Source organism: Pagrus major, chromosome 3 (assembly GCF_040436345.1).
Source record: "Pagrus major chromosome 3, Pma_NU_1.0".
Lineage (NCBI taxonomy): Eukaryota > Metazoa > Chordata > Actinopteri > Spariformes > Sparidae > Pagrus > Pagrus major.
In genome coordinates, this window is record NC_133217.1 from 3,533,520 (window position 1) to 3,547,003 (window position 13,484).

A 13,484-nucleotide genomic window follows, 5' to 3' on the forward strand; every position below is an offset into this window, starting at 1 on the left:
CCGAATTTCGAGTCATTCGGTCAAAAGACGACCGTAACCCTAACCCTAACCCTAACCCTAGCCCTAACCCTAACCCTAACCCTAACCCTAACCCTAGCCCTAACCCTAACCCTAACCCTAACCCTAACCCTAGCCCCAGCCTTAAGGCAGTCTCATGAAACATTGTACCTTTTCACTAAAATATTCACCAAAAATACAAATTTCACCGGAATCCAATGGGAACTGCTGTGTCTCGTTCAGCCAGTATAGGACCACATTTGGGAGCGATTTCGAGTCAATCGGTCCAAAGACCTGGAAGCTATTGAAAAAATGGGCTGAGGTTTTCATGAAAAATGGCCACTTTTTTCTTTAAAATATTCACCAAAAATACAAATTTCACCGGAATCCAATGGGAACTGCTGTGTCTCGTTCAGCCAGTATAGGACCACATTTGGGAGCGATTTCGAGTCAATCGGTCCAAAGACCTGGAAGCTATTGAAAAAACGGGCTGAGGTTTTCATGAAAAATGGCCACTTTTTTCTTTAAAATATTCACCAAAAATACAAATTTCAACGGAATCCAATGGGAACTGCTGTGTCTTGTTCAGCCAGTATAGGACCACATTTGGGAGCGATTTCGAGTCAATCGGTCCAAAGACCTGGAAGCTATTGAAAAAATGGGCTGAGGTTTTCATGAAAAATGGCCACTTTTTTCTTTAAAATATTCACCAAAAATACAAATTTCAACGGAATCCAATGGGAACTGCTCTCCCTCGTTCAGCCAGTAGAGGACCACATTCGTGCCGAATTTCGAGTCATTCGGTCAAAAGACGACCGTAACCCTAACCCTAACCCTAACCCTAGCCCTAACCCTAACCCTAACCCTAACCCTAACCCTAGCCCCAGCCTTAAGGCAGTCTCATGAAACATTGTACCTTTTCACTAAAATATTCACCAAAAATACAAATTTCAACGGAATCCAATGGGAACTGCTCTCCCTCGTTCAGCCAGTAGAGGACCACATTCGTGCCGAATTTCGAGTCATTCGGTGAAAAGACGACCGTAACCCTAACCCTAACCCTAGCCCTAACCCTAACCCTAACCCTAACCCTAACCCTAACCCTAGCCCCAGCCTTAAGGCAGTCTCATGAAACATTGTACCTTTTCACTAAAATATTCACCAAAAATACAAATTTCACCGGAATCCAATGGGAACTGCTGTGTCTCGTTCAGCCAGTATAGGACCACATTTGGGAGCGATTTCGAGTCAATCGGTCCAAAGACCTGGAAGCTATTGAAAAAATGGGCTGAGGTTTTCATGAAAAATGGCCACTTTTTTCTTTAAAATATTCACCAAAAATACAAATTTCAACGGAATCCAATGGGAACTGCTCTCCCTCGTTCAGCCAGTAGAGCACCACATTCGTGCCGAATTTCGAGTCATTCGGTCAAAAGACGACCGTAACCCTAACCCTAACCCTAACCCTAGCCCTAACCCTAACCCTAACCCTAACCCTAGCCCCAGCCTTAAGGCAGTCTCATGAAACATTGTACCTTTTCACTAAAATATTCACCAAAAATACAAATTTCACCAGAATCCAATGGGAACTGCTGTGTCTCGTTCAGCCAGTATAGGACCACATTTGGGAGCGATTTCGAGTCAATCGGTCCAAAGACCTGGAAGCTATTGAAAAAATGGGCTGAGGTTTTCATGAAAAATGGCCACTTTTTTCTTTAAAATATTCACCAAAAATACAAATTTCAACGGAATCCAATGGGAACTGCTCTCCCTCGTTCAGCCAGTAGAGGACCACATTCGTGCCGAATTTCGAGTCATTCGGTCAAAAGACGACCGTAACCCTAACCCTAACCCTAACCCTAGCCCTAACCCTAACCCTAACCCTAACCCTAACCCTAACCCTAGCCCCAGCCTTAAGGCAGTCTCATGAAACATTGTACCTTTTCACTAAAATATTCACCAAAAATACAAATTTCAACGGAATCCAATGGGAACTGCTCTCCCTCGTTCAGCCAGTAGAGGACCACATTCGTGCCGAATTTCGAGTCATTCGGTCAAAAGACGACCGTAACCCTAACCCTAACCCTAGCCCTAACCCTAACCCTAACCCTAACCCTAACCCTAGCCCCAGCCTTAAGGCAGTCTCATGAAACATTGTACCTTTTCACTAAAATATTCACCAAAAATACAAATTTCACCGGAATCCAATGGGAACTGCTGTGACTCGTTCAGCCAGTATAGGACCACATTTGGGAGCGATTTCGAGTCAATCGGTCCAAAGACCTGGAAGCTATTGAAAAAATGGGCTGAGGTTTTCATGAAAAATGGCCACTTTTTTCTTTAAAATATTCACCAAAAATACAAATTTCAACGGAATCCAATGGGAACTGCTCTCCCTCGTTCAGCCAGTAGAGCACCACATTCGTGCCGAATTTCGAGTCATTCGGTCAAAAGACGACCGTAACCCTAACCCTAACCCTAACCCTAGCCCTAACCCTAACCCTAACCCTAACCCTAGCCCCAGCCTTAAGGCAGTCTCATGAAACATTGTACCTTTTCACTAAAATATTCACCAAAAATACAAATTTCACCAGAATCCAATGGGAACTGCTGTGTCTCGTTCAGCCAGTATAGGACCACATTTGGGAGCGATTTCGAGTCAATCGGTCCAAAGACCTGGAAGCTATTGAAAAAATGGGCTGAGGTTTTCATGAAAAATGGCCACTTTTTTCTTTAAAATATTCACCAAAAATACAAATTTCAACGGAATCCAATGGGAACTGCTGTGTCTTGTTCAGCCAGTATAGGACCACATTTGGGAGCGATTTCGAGTCAATCGGTCCAAAGACCTGGAAGCTATTGAAAAAATGGGCTGAGGTTTTCATGAAAAATGGCCACTTTTTTCTTTAAAATATTCACCAAAAATACAAATTTCAACGGAATCCAATGGGAACTGCTCTCCCTCGTTCAGCCAGTAGAGGACCACATTCGTGCCGAATTTCGAGTCATTCGTTCAAAAGACGACCGTAACCCTAACCCTAACCCTAACCCTAGCCCTAACCCTAACCCTAACCCTAACCCTAACCCTAGCCCTAACCCTAACCCTAACCCTAACCCTAACCCTAGCCCCAGCCTTAAGGCAGTCTCATGAAACATTGTACCTTTTCACTAAAATATTCACCAAAAATACAAATTTCACCGGAATCCAATGGGAACTGCTGTGTCTCGTTCAGCCAGTATAGGACCACATTTGGGAGCGATTTCGAGTCAATCGGTCCAAAGACCTGGAAGCTATTGAAAAAACGGGCTGAGGTTTTCATGAAAAATGGCCACTTTTTTCTTTAAAATATTCACCAAAAATACAAATTTCAACGGAATCCAATGGGAACTGCTGTGTCTTGTTCAGCCAGTATAGGACCACATTTGGGAGCGATTTCGAGTCAATCGGTCCAAAGACCTGGAAGCTATTGAAAAAATGGGCTGAGGTTTTCATGAAAAATGGCCACTTTTTTCTTTAAAATATTCACCAAAAATACAAATTTCAACGGAATCCAATGGGAACTGCTCTCCCTCGTTCAGCCAGTAGAGCACCACATTCGTGCCGAATTTCGAGTCATTCGGTCAAAAGACGACCGTAACCCTAACCCTAACCCTAGCCCTAACCCTAACCCTAACCCTAACCCTAGCCCCAGCCTTAAGGCAGTCTCATGAAACATTGTACCTTTTCACTAAAATATTCACCAAAAATACAAATTTCACCAGAATCCAATGGGAACTGCTGTGTCTCGTTCAGCCAGTATAGGACCACATTTGGGAGCGATTTCGAGTCAATCGGTCCAAAGACCTGGAAGCTATTGAAAAAATGGGCTGAGGTTTTCATGAAAAATGGCCACTTTTTTCTTTAAAATATTCACCAAAAATACAAATTTCAACGGAATCCAATGGGAACTGCTGTGTCTTGTTCAGCCAGTATAGGACCACATTTGGGAGCGATTTCGAGTCAATCGGTCCAAAGACCTGGAAGCTATTGAAAAAATGGGCTGAGGTTTTCATGAAAAATGGCCACTTTTTTCTTTAAAATATTCACCAAAAATACAAATTTCAACGGAATCCAATGGGAACTGCTCTCCCTCGTTCAGCCAGTAGAGGACCACATTCGTGCCGAATTTCGAGTCATTCGGTCAAAAGACGACCGTAACCCTAACCCTAACCCTAACCCTAGCCCTAACCCTAACCCTAACCCTAACCCTAACCCTAGCCCTAACCCTAACCCTAACCCTAACCCTAACCCTAGCCCCAGCCTTAAGGCAGTCTCATGAAACATTGTACCTTTTCACTAAAATATTCACCAAAAATACAAATTTCACCGGAATCCAATGGGAACTGCTGTGTCTCGTTCAGCCAGTATAGGACCACATTTGGGAGCGATTTCGAGTCAATCGGTCCAAAGACCTGGAAGCTATTGAAAAAATGGGCTGAGGTTTTCATGAAAAATGGCCACTTTTTTCTTTAAAATATTCACCAAAAATACAAATTTCACCGGAATCCAATGGGAACTGCTGTGTCTCGTTCAGCCAGTATAGGACCACATTTGGGAGCGATTTCGAGTCAATCGGTCCAAAGACCTGGAAGCTATTGAAAAAACGGGCTGAGGTTTTCATGAAAAATGGCCACTTTTTTCTTTAAAATATTCACCAAAAATACAAATTTCAACGGAATCCAATGGGAACTGCTGTGTCTTGTTCAGCCAGTATAGGACCACATTTGGGAGCGATTTCGAGTCAATCGGTCCAAAGACCTGGAAGCTATTGAAAAAATGGGCTGAGGTTTTCATGAAAAATGGCCACTTTTTTCTTTAAAATATTCACCAAAAATACAAATTTCAACGGAATCCAATGGGAACTGCTCTCCCTCGTTCAGCCAGTAGAGGACCACATTCGTGCCGAATTTCGAGTCATTCGGTCAAAAGACGACCGTAACCCTAACCCTAACCCTAACCCTAGCCCTAACCCTAACCCTAACCCTAACCCTAACCCTAGCCCCAGCCTTAAGGCAGTCTCATGAAACATTGTACCTTTTCACTAAAATATTCACCAAAAATACAAATTTCAACGGAATCCAATGGGAACTGCTCTCCCTCGTTCAGCCAGTAGAGGACCACATTCGTGCCGAATTTCGAGTCATTCGGTGAAAAGACGACCGTAACCCTAACCCTAACCCTAGCCCTAACCCTAACCCTAACCCTAACCCTAACCCTAACCCTAGCCCCAGCCTTAAGGCAGTCTCATGAAACATTGTACCTTTTCACTAAAATATTCACCAAAAATACAAATTTCACCGGAATCCAATGGGAACTGCTGTGTCTCGTTCAGCCAGTATAGGACCACATTTGGGAGCGATTTCGAGTCAATCGGTCCAAAGACCTGGAAGCTATTGAAAAAATGGGCTGAGGTTTTCATGAAAAATGGCCACTTTTTTCTTTAAAATATTCACCAAAAATACAAATTTCAACGGAATCCAATGGGAACTGCTCTCCCTCGTTCAGCCAGTAGAGCACCACATTCGTGCCGAATTTCGAGTCATTCGGTCAAAAGACGACCGTAACCCTAACCCTAACCCTAACCCTAGCCCTAACCCTAACCCTAACCCTAACCCTAGCCCCAGCCTTAAGGCAGTCTCATGAAACATTGTACCTTTTCACTAAAATATTCACCAAAAATACAAATTTCACCAGAATCCAATGGGAACTGCTGTGTCTCGTTCAGCCAGTATAGGACCACATTTGGGAGCGATTTCGAGTCAATCGGTCCAAAGACCTGGAAGCTATTGAAAAAATGGGCTGAGGTTTTCATGAAAAATGGCGACTTTTTTCTTTAAAATATTCACCAAAAATACAAATTTCAACGGAATCCAATGGGAACTGCTGTGTCTTGTTCAGCCAGTATAGGACCACATTTGGGAGCGATTTCGAGTCAATCGGTCCAAAGACCTGGAAGCTATTGAAAAAATGGGCTGAGGTTTTCATGAAAAATGGCCACTTTTTTCTTTAAAATATTCACCAAAAATACAAATTTCAACGGAATCCAATGGGAACTGCTCTCCCTCGTTCAGCCAGTAGAGGACCACATTCGTGCCGAATTTCGAGTCATTCGGTCAAAAGACGACCGTAACCCTAACCCTAACCCTACTTAGGGGATGGTACCGGTAAAGTACCTATAAAATGGATTTTTACGGGGGTCTCCCTTCGGAGTCATTTTTCACCCCTTTCCCGTGGTGCTACATTTTTTTCCATTACATATTTGGAATCCTGGGATTTTTCTGAACATTTCTTTCTTCGGCGGCGTCTTTCTACGACGCTCCTGTAAAAAGTTGAAATGCTTGCAGTACTGGAGGACTTTTAAAGGGGGCGCTGTAGTTTTGATTGACACCCAACATCTCCATTAAAATGGAACCCCACATCTCATTATCAGCACCTCAATCACTAACCCATTATTTTTGTTCTGACCAATTACAGGCGAGCCCAACTTTTCTGTATAGGACCATTATATCTGTATATGACCCTAAATTTCCTAACATGACTGTTGGGTTGGGTTACACCCTCCATCTCAGTATATAAAGGCTAAAACACCCAACATCCACACTTAAGATTCTTTAATGTAGAAAGCACTGATTTTAGATACCACCCATTCACACAAATATGGGTATATCAACCTGCTGTCACTTTTGTTGTAAAGCTTAGCTCTAACTGAAAACCAGGAGTCATGATTTGCCTGTCTACCTCAACAGGAAGTCATTGATTTCAGCTCCAAATGCTGTCAAACTTGAAAAAAAGACTCACAGAGACTCAACCATTCAGAATACTGAGGCACAACCTCAGGAATAGTCTGACTGTGAAAGGTGGATGTCCTGTTATTTAATCAATCAATTTGGGTGGCAAGACTCAACTTTTAGTTTGCATCCAACCCAAGACCCAACTGCAGCCAAGTTGGGTCTTACCATATTGGGCCTTTGGTAAGTTCATATTGGCTGTTGGCAATGTTGTCCTGGGCACGGTTACATCTGCCTTCTGTTCACTCAAGAGCCAACTTTAGTCAACATCCAACTTCAGTCAAATTCTGCCGTGCCTTGTGTGCACTTAAATTGGGTCTTGGATGTCTTGGCAATTGATCAATCAAGTTGGGTGGCAAGACCCAACTTTGGTATGCATCCATCCCAAAACCCAACTACAGCCAAGTTGGTTCTAACCATATTGGGCCTTTGGTAACTTCATATTGGCTGACGGCCATGTTGTTGTGTGCCTGGTTTCATCTGCCTTCAACATCCAACTTCAGTCAAATTCTGCCGTGCCTCATGTGCACTTAAATTGGGTCTTGGATGTCTTGGCAATTGATCAATCAAGTTGGGTGGCAAGACCCAACTTTGGTATGCATCCATCCCAAAACCCAACTACAGCCAAGTTGGGTCTTACCATATTGGGCCTTTGGTAAGTTCATATTGGCTGTTGGCAATGTTGTTCTGGGCACGGTTACATCTGCCTTCTGTTCACTCAAGAGCCAACTTTATTCAACATCCAACTTCAGTCAAGGTCAGCAGTGCCTTGTGTGCACTTAAATATGGTCTTGGATGTCTTGGGCCTTACTCAGTCCTCCCGTGTGTTCAGTCAAGTAGGATGCTGCAGATCACTGGCCTCACCATGTTGCTTTGCCACCACCATCATGTAGCATGCCACCAGCTCTTTCCTTGTGGGTAATCAAGATGTGTCTTATCAATTATTGCCTTGTGTAAACACAAACTGTTGCAGGTTTGACAATTTAGGTAATTAGGGGCCTGTAGGTAGATGTTGGGTCACACCCAACATCTCAGTATGACGCCCAACATCTCAGTATAGTCATTGCATGTGACCCAACATCTCCATATGGACCCTATTCACGAGTGCAAGGGGCTTGTAGGTAGATGTTGGGTCACACCCAACATCTCAGTATGACGCCCAACATCTCAGTATAGTCATTGCATGTGACCCAACATCTCCATATGGACCCTATTCACGAGTGCAAGGGGCTTGTAGGTAGATGTTGGGTCACACCCAACATCTCAGTATGACGCCCAACATCTCAGTATAGTCATTGCATGTGACCCAACATCTCCATATGGACCCTATTCACGAGTGCAAGGGGCTTGTAGGTAGATGTTGGGTCACACCCAACATCTCAGTATGATGCCCAACATCTCAGTATAGTCATTGCATGTGACCCAACATCTCCATATGGACCCTATTCACGAGTGCAAGGGGCCTATGAAGCCCAACATCCCCGTGGGGTGATGGCATGTGACCCAACATCTCCGTATGGACACTATTCACGAGTGCAAGGGGCTTGTAGGTAGATGTTGGGTCACACCCAACATCTCAGTATGATGCCCAACATCTCAGTATAGTCATTGCATGTGACCCAACATCTCCATATGGACCCTATTCACGAGTGCAAGGGGCTTGTAGGTAGATGTTGGGTCACACCCAACATCTCAGTATGATGCCCAACATCTCAGTATAGTCATTGCATGTGACCCAACATCTCCATATGGACCCTATTCACGAGTGCAAGGGGCCTATGAAGCCCAACATCCCCGTGGGGTGATGGTATGTGACCCAACATCTCCGTATGGACACTATTCACGAATGCAAGGGGCTTGTAGGTAGATGTTGGGTCACACCCAATATCTCAGTATGATGCCCAACATCTCAGTATAGTCATTGCGTGTGACCCAACATCTCCATATGGACCCTATTCACGAGTGCAAGGGGCCTATGAAGCCCAACATCCCCGTAGGGTGATAGCATGTGACCCAACATCTCCGTATGGACACTATTCACGAGTACAAGGGGCTTGTATGTAGATGTTGGGTCACACCCAACATCTCAGTATATTAAGGCTAAAACACCCAACATCTACACTTAAGATACTTTAATGTAGAAAACACTGATTTGAGCTCCGGCCAATTCAAACAAATATGGGTAGATTGACTTGCTGTCACTTTTGCTGTAAAGCTGAGGTATACCTGAACACTAGGATCCATGATTTGCCTGTCTACCACAACAGGAAGTCACCTAAATTTGACCCCAAATTTCAGAAGGTCATTTGGACCAACTTCTCAGTATATAAAGGCTACAGCACCCAGCATCTATCCTTAAGATCCTATAATGTAAAAAACATTGATTTCAGCTCCAAATGGCCTAAACTTGAACAGAAGACTCACAGGGACCCAACTATTCAAAATACTGAAGCACAACCTCAAGAAGACTCTGATTGTCCTCAACCATGTCACATTTGGGTGTCCTCCTCCTCCTTTGTAACTCAGTCCTTTATATTAAAAAGACACAAATTCAAAATATCTCAATTTTATGTGAACATTGAATACAGAAGTTTCAACAAAAACATTGTTTTCTTCCTGAAATACAGTAGACCTCAAGAAAACTCTGCTCTTACTAAACAATGTGACAGTTGGATGTCCTCCTCCTCCTTGTAACTCAGTCTTTTATAGTAAACAGACAAATTCAAAATGTCTGATTTTTTTTTTGAACATTGAAGACAGAAGTTTCAACAAAAACATTGTTTTCTTCCTGAAATACAGCAGACCTCAAGAAAACTCTGTTCTTTCTAAACAATGGGACAGTTGGATGTCCTCCTCCTCCTTGTAACTCAGTCTTTTATAGTAAACATAGACAAATTCAAAATGTCTGAACATTATGTGAACATTGAAGAAAGAAATTTAAACAAAAACAGTGTTTTCTTCCTGAAATTCAGCAGACCTCACGAACATTCTGCTCTTCATAAACAATGTGACAGTTGGATGTCCTCGTCCTCCTTTGTAACTCAGTCTTTATTCTTTTTTGGCTGTAACACAAAGGTGAAACTTGCATCAAGGATGAAGACATCAATCTCCTCAACATCCTTCTTCATGGACTTATCATTCACTTATCATTTATCATATCATGGAATTTGCACTGTGAATTTTGTATTTAAGGTCCTTACACAGAGAAAATGGGTAGCTTTCAGAATAATAACGCTACTTTTCCCGGGTAATCCATGTCCTTATATGACAAAACATGAACCAGGACTTCTGCATGATTTTAACTTATATGGTGTAAGTGTGTGTGATTTACTGTGTAACCAATTCATGTACACAACATTAAAATCAATTTACTACCACTCACCTCTCCGTCACCACCGGGCCTCAACACCATGTTCAATGGATCCGGTACACTTCTTTTCTGATGGGGAAAACTGCTCGTTCAGACACATTATATGATTTTTTTAATTCAAGGGATACATAGACAGACATTGGGTTTAAGCATAACTGTAATTCATGTACACTGCACTAAAGCCTGCTTACAAACACTCACCATTGCTTCACAACAGGCTGTCGCATCATGTTCAATGGCTCCAATCTCTTCTGACTTTTCTTTCTGTGAGTGACACAGCTCCTAAAGATAAATCATGAGGTTTTTTAAATCAAGGGACACACAAAATTCACAGTGCAAATTCCATGATATGTCTTTTCAAGCACAAGTCCATGAAACTTGTGCTTGAAAAGACATATCATGGAATTTGCACTGTGAATTTTGTATTTAAGGTCCTTACACAGAGAAAATCGGTAGTTTTCCCCTGCTCAAATGTCAGAATGGGTCAAGCTTTCATCAACACATTCAAAGCTTTCAGAATAATAACGCTACTTTTCACTGGTAATCCATGTCCTTATATGACAAAACATGAACCATGACTTCTGTATGACTTCGTATACGGTGGGGGAGGCTGACAGACATAGACAGACATTGGGTTTAAGCATAACTGTAATTCATGTACACTGCACTAAAGCCTGCTTACAAACACTCACCATTGTTTCACCACAGTGACACAGCTGCTAAAGATAAATCATGAGGTTTTTTTAATTCAAGGTACACACAGACAGAAATTGGGTTTTTTACTCTTATGGCTCAAGTTTTCACCGTCAGCGCATTTAAAGGGTTCAGGCTACCACACAATGAATTGTTTAACTAAATCACTGGTTCTGTTCCCCGACAATAACGGCACTGAAGATTGTCTACTTCTACATACTCTGCCACTTGATTAGTTAAATCAGCTTTCTTTAGTCAGTCAAGATCAAGCAGACTAGTGCTGGCTAAGAGAACGTACCTGACATAGTCACTGATTGTCGAAAAAGTTTTTGTTTGTTTGATTGTGCAGGAAAACAAAACATAAGCGGTGCTGTGGGCAGTGAAGACCTGGATTCAGAACCACTACACTACATTCACCGCACTGAGGGTACTCTCACCTCGTCTTTCTCATGGCGCTTCCTATCAGGGTTGCGGACATCATTCCCTGACACATCCTTCTCCGGGGACTTGTGCTTGGAAAGACATATCATGGAATTTGCACTCTGAATTTTGTATTAAAGGTGCTTATACATAGACAATGGGTAGTTTTCTCCAGCTCAAATATCAGAATGGGTCAAGCTACACCACGGGCCATCACTCCATGACAGAAATGGGGTTTTTACTCTTTCTAAAAAAATGTAAAAATTACTGTAAAATGTTCTACTTATACATAGTCTGCCACTTGATTAGTTACATGGGCTAAGCGTTTACAGTTGTTTACAGTTGTGTTTCCTTAACAGCGTCAGATAAACCATGAGACAGAGACTTGCACTCGATGTATTTTGCATACATATTTGAATATACTCACAGGCTTCTTCTCCGCCATGACGTCGTTCTCTTCGCACCAAGGCCGGAAGTAGTACCCCTTCCTCATAAACGACCCGATGTTTCTGTTGACACAATACAGAACATGATTAGATCAATTTAACTTGTTAAACATACCATGTGTGTTGCAATGAGATGACTTAAATTGTGAACTGGTGTAATTCATGAAAAAAAATTATTTAATCGTGAGTTACTGAACTTGTGCCACAAATGGCTAACATCAAGCTGACGTACTTGGATTTGTGGGGATGGGCTGCAGCTTCTGGCACACTTTATGGGTTGCACTGTAAAATAAAAAGGTTGGGTGAGGGTATAGTGCATAACAAAATGTAAAAAAAAAATTGCTCTGTTTAACCAGGTTGAAATAAGTGTGGGTTAATCAGCTTGAGGAAAAAAAGCAGATACTATAAGAAATGTTTATTACCTTGCAGTACCATGTACATAAACAACGTTCACCTCTTTGTCAAATTACACATTTACATATCTAATTTTATAATTTTTTTCCCTTGTGTTAAATATAAATAGACCACTATAGAGTAAGTTGGGTGCATGCTTCCCACAGCATTATTATACCAAAGTTGGGTTATACAAAACAACACAATAAATTGCATTTGAGTTTTTACAGTAGAGGATATTTTACAGTAAAAGTGGGTGTCTGCCTATCATTATACAGAAAAAATGGACGGCTTTAACTGTTTTATTTATTCATTTATTCTGTCTCATGTTAAATATAAATAGACCACTATACAGTAAGTTGGGTCCATGCTTCCCACGGCATTATTATACCAAAATTGGGTTATACAAAACAACACAATAAATTCCGTTTGAGTTTTTACAGTAGAGGATACTTTACAGTAAAAGTGGGTGTCCGCTTATCATTATACAGAAAAAATGGACAGTTTCAACTGTACAACTTTCAACTCAACCTCCTCCAAGTCTAGCTCTGAAATTTCACACAAAATAACCCTTCAGCAAAAAAGAAACAGAAAGTAGTTGGGTACAATTAGCAACTTAATTTTTACCTGGAGATGGAAGCAGGCAAATCCGCAGGACCTTTTAAAGGGGGCATGTGACTCAAACACGGGAAAGGAGCTCCACAGTGATTAACAGCAGCCAATCAGAGCAGACTTGTTAAAGACCACACGTCACAGAGAGGAGGGGGGTGGGGGAAGGTAAAGCAGAGTTTAAGCAGAAATGTTAATATTTTCATGCTCAAAAGCTTGAGCTACAGAGGTTTTTTACATATGGGGCCTAATCATGAAGCCAGAGAACAGGGCGGTGGTTTTTCCACATATTTACCCCAGGCTTGTGTGATGGATATATCATAATGATTTCCTAATAAAGTCTTGGTGTAGATGTTGACCGATGAGTTGCTTTACTCTCAGGAAATGACCTCAATTTGACCAGTAAAACCAGCTTCTCAGTATATAAAGGCTATAGCACCCAACATCTACCCTTAAGATTCTTTAATGTGAGAAAAAATTATTTCAGCTCCAAATTCTGTCTAACTTGAACAGAAGACTCACAAACACTCTTTCATGTTTAATACTAAAGCACAACATTCTAGGACCTTCCCTGGCCTAGGTCTTTTCAGGGGCCATGTAGGGGACCCAAACCACTGAGACTCAATTCAGTATCCCATTAAGATCATAGGATGCGATTTTGGAGCCATTACTCTGTTCACATTACAACAAATAGCTACAATTTGCTAAAGATCACTGAAGGTCAAAAG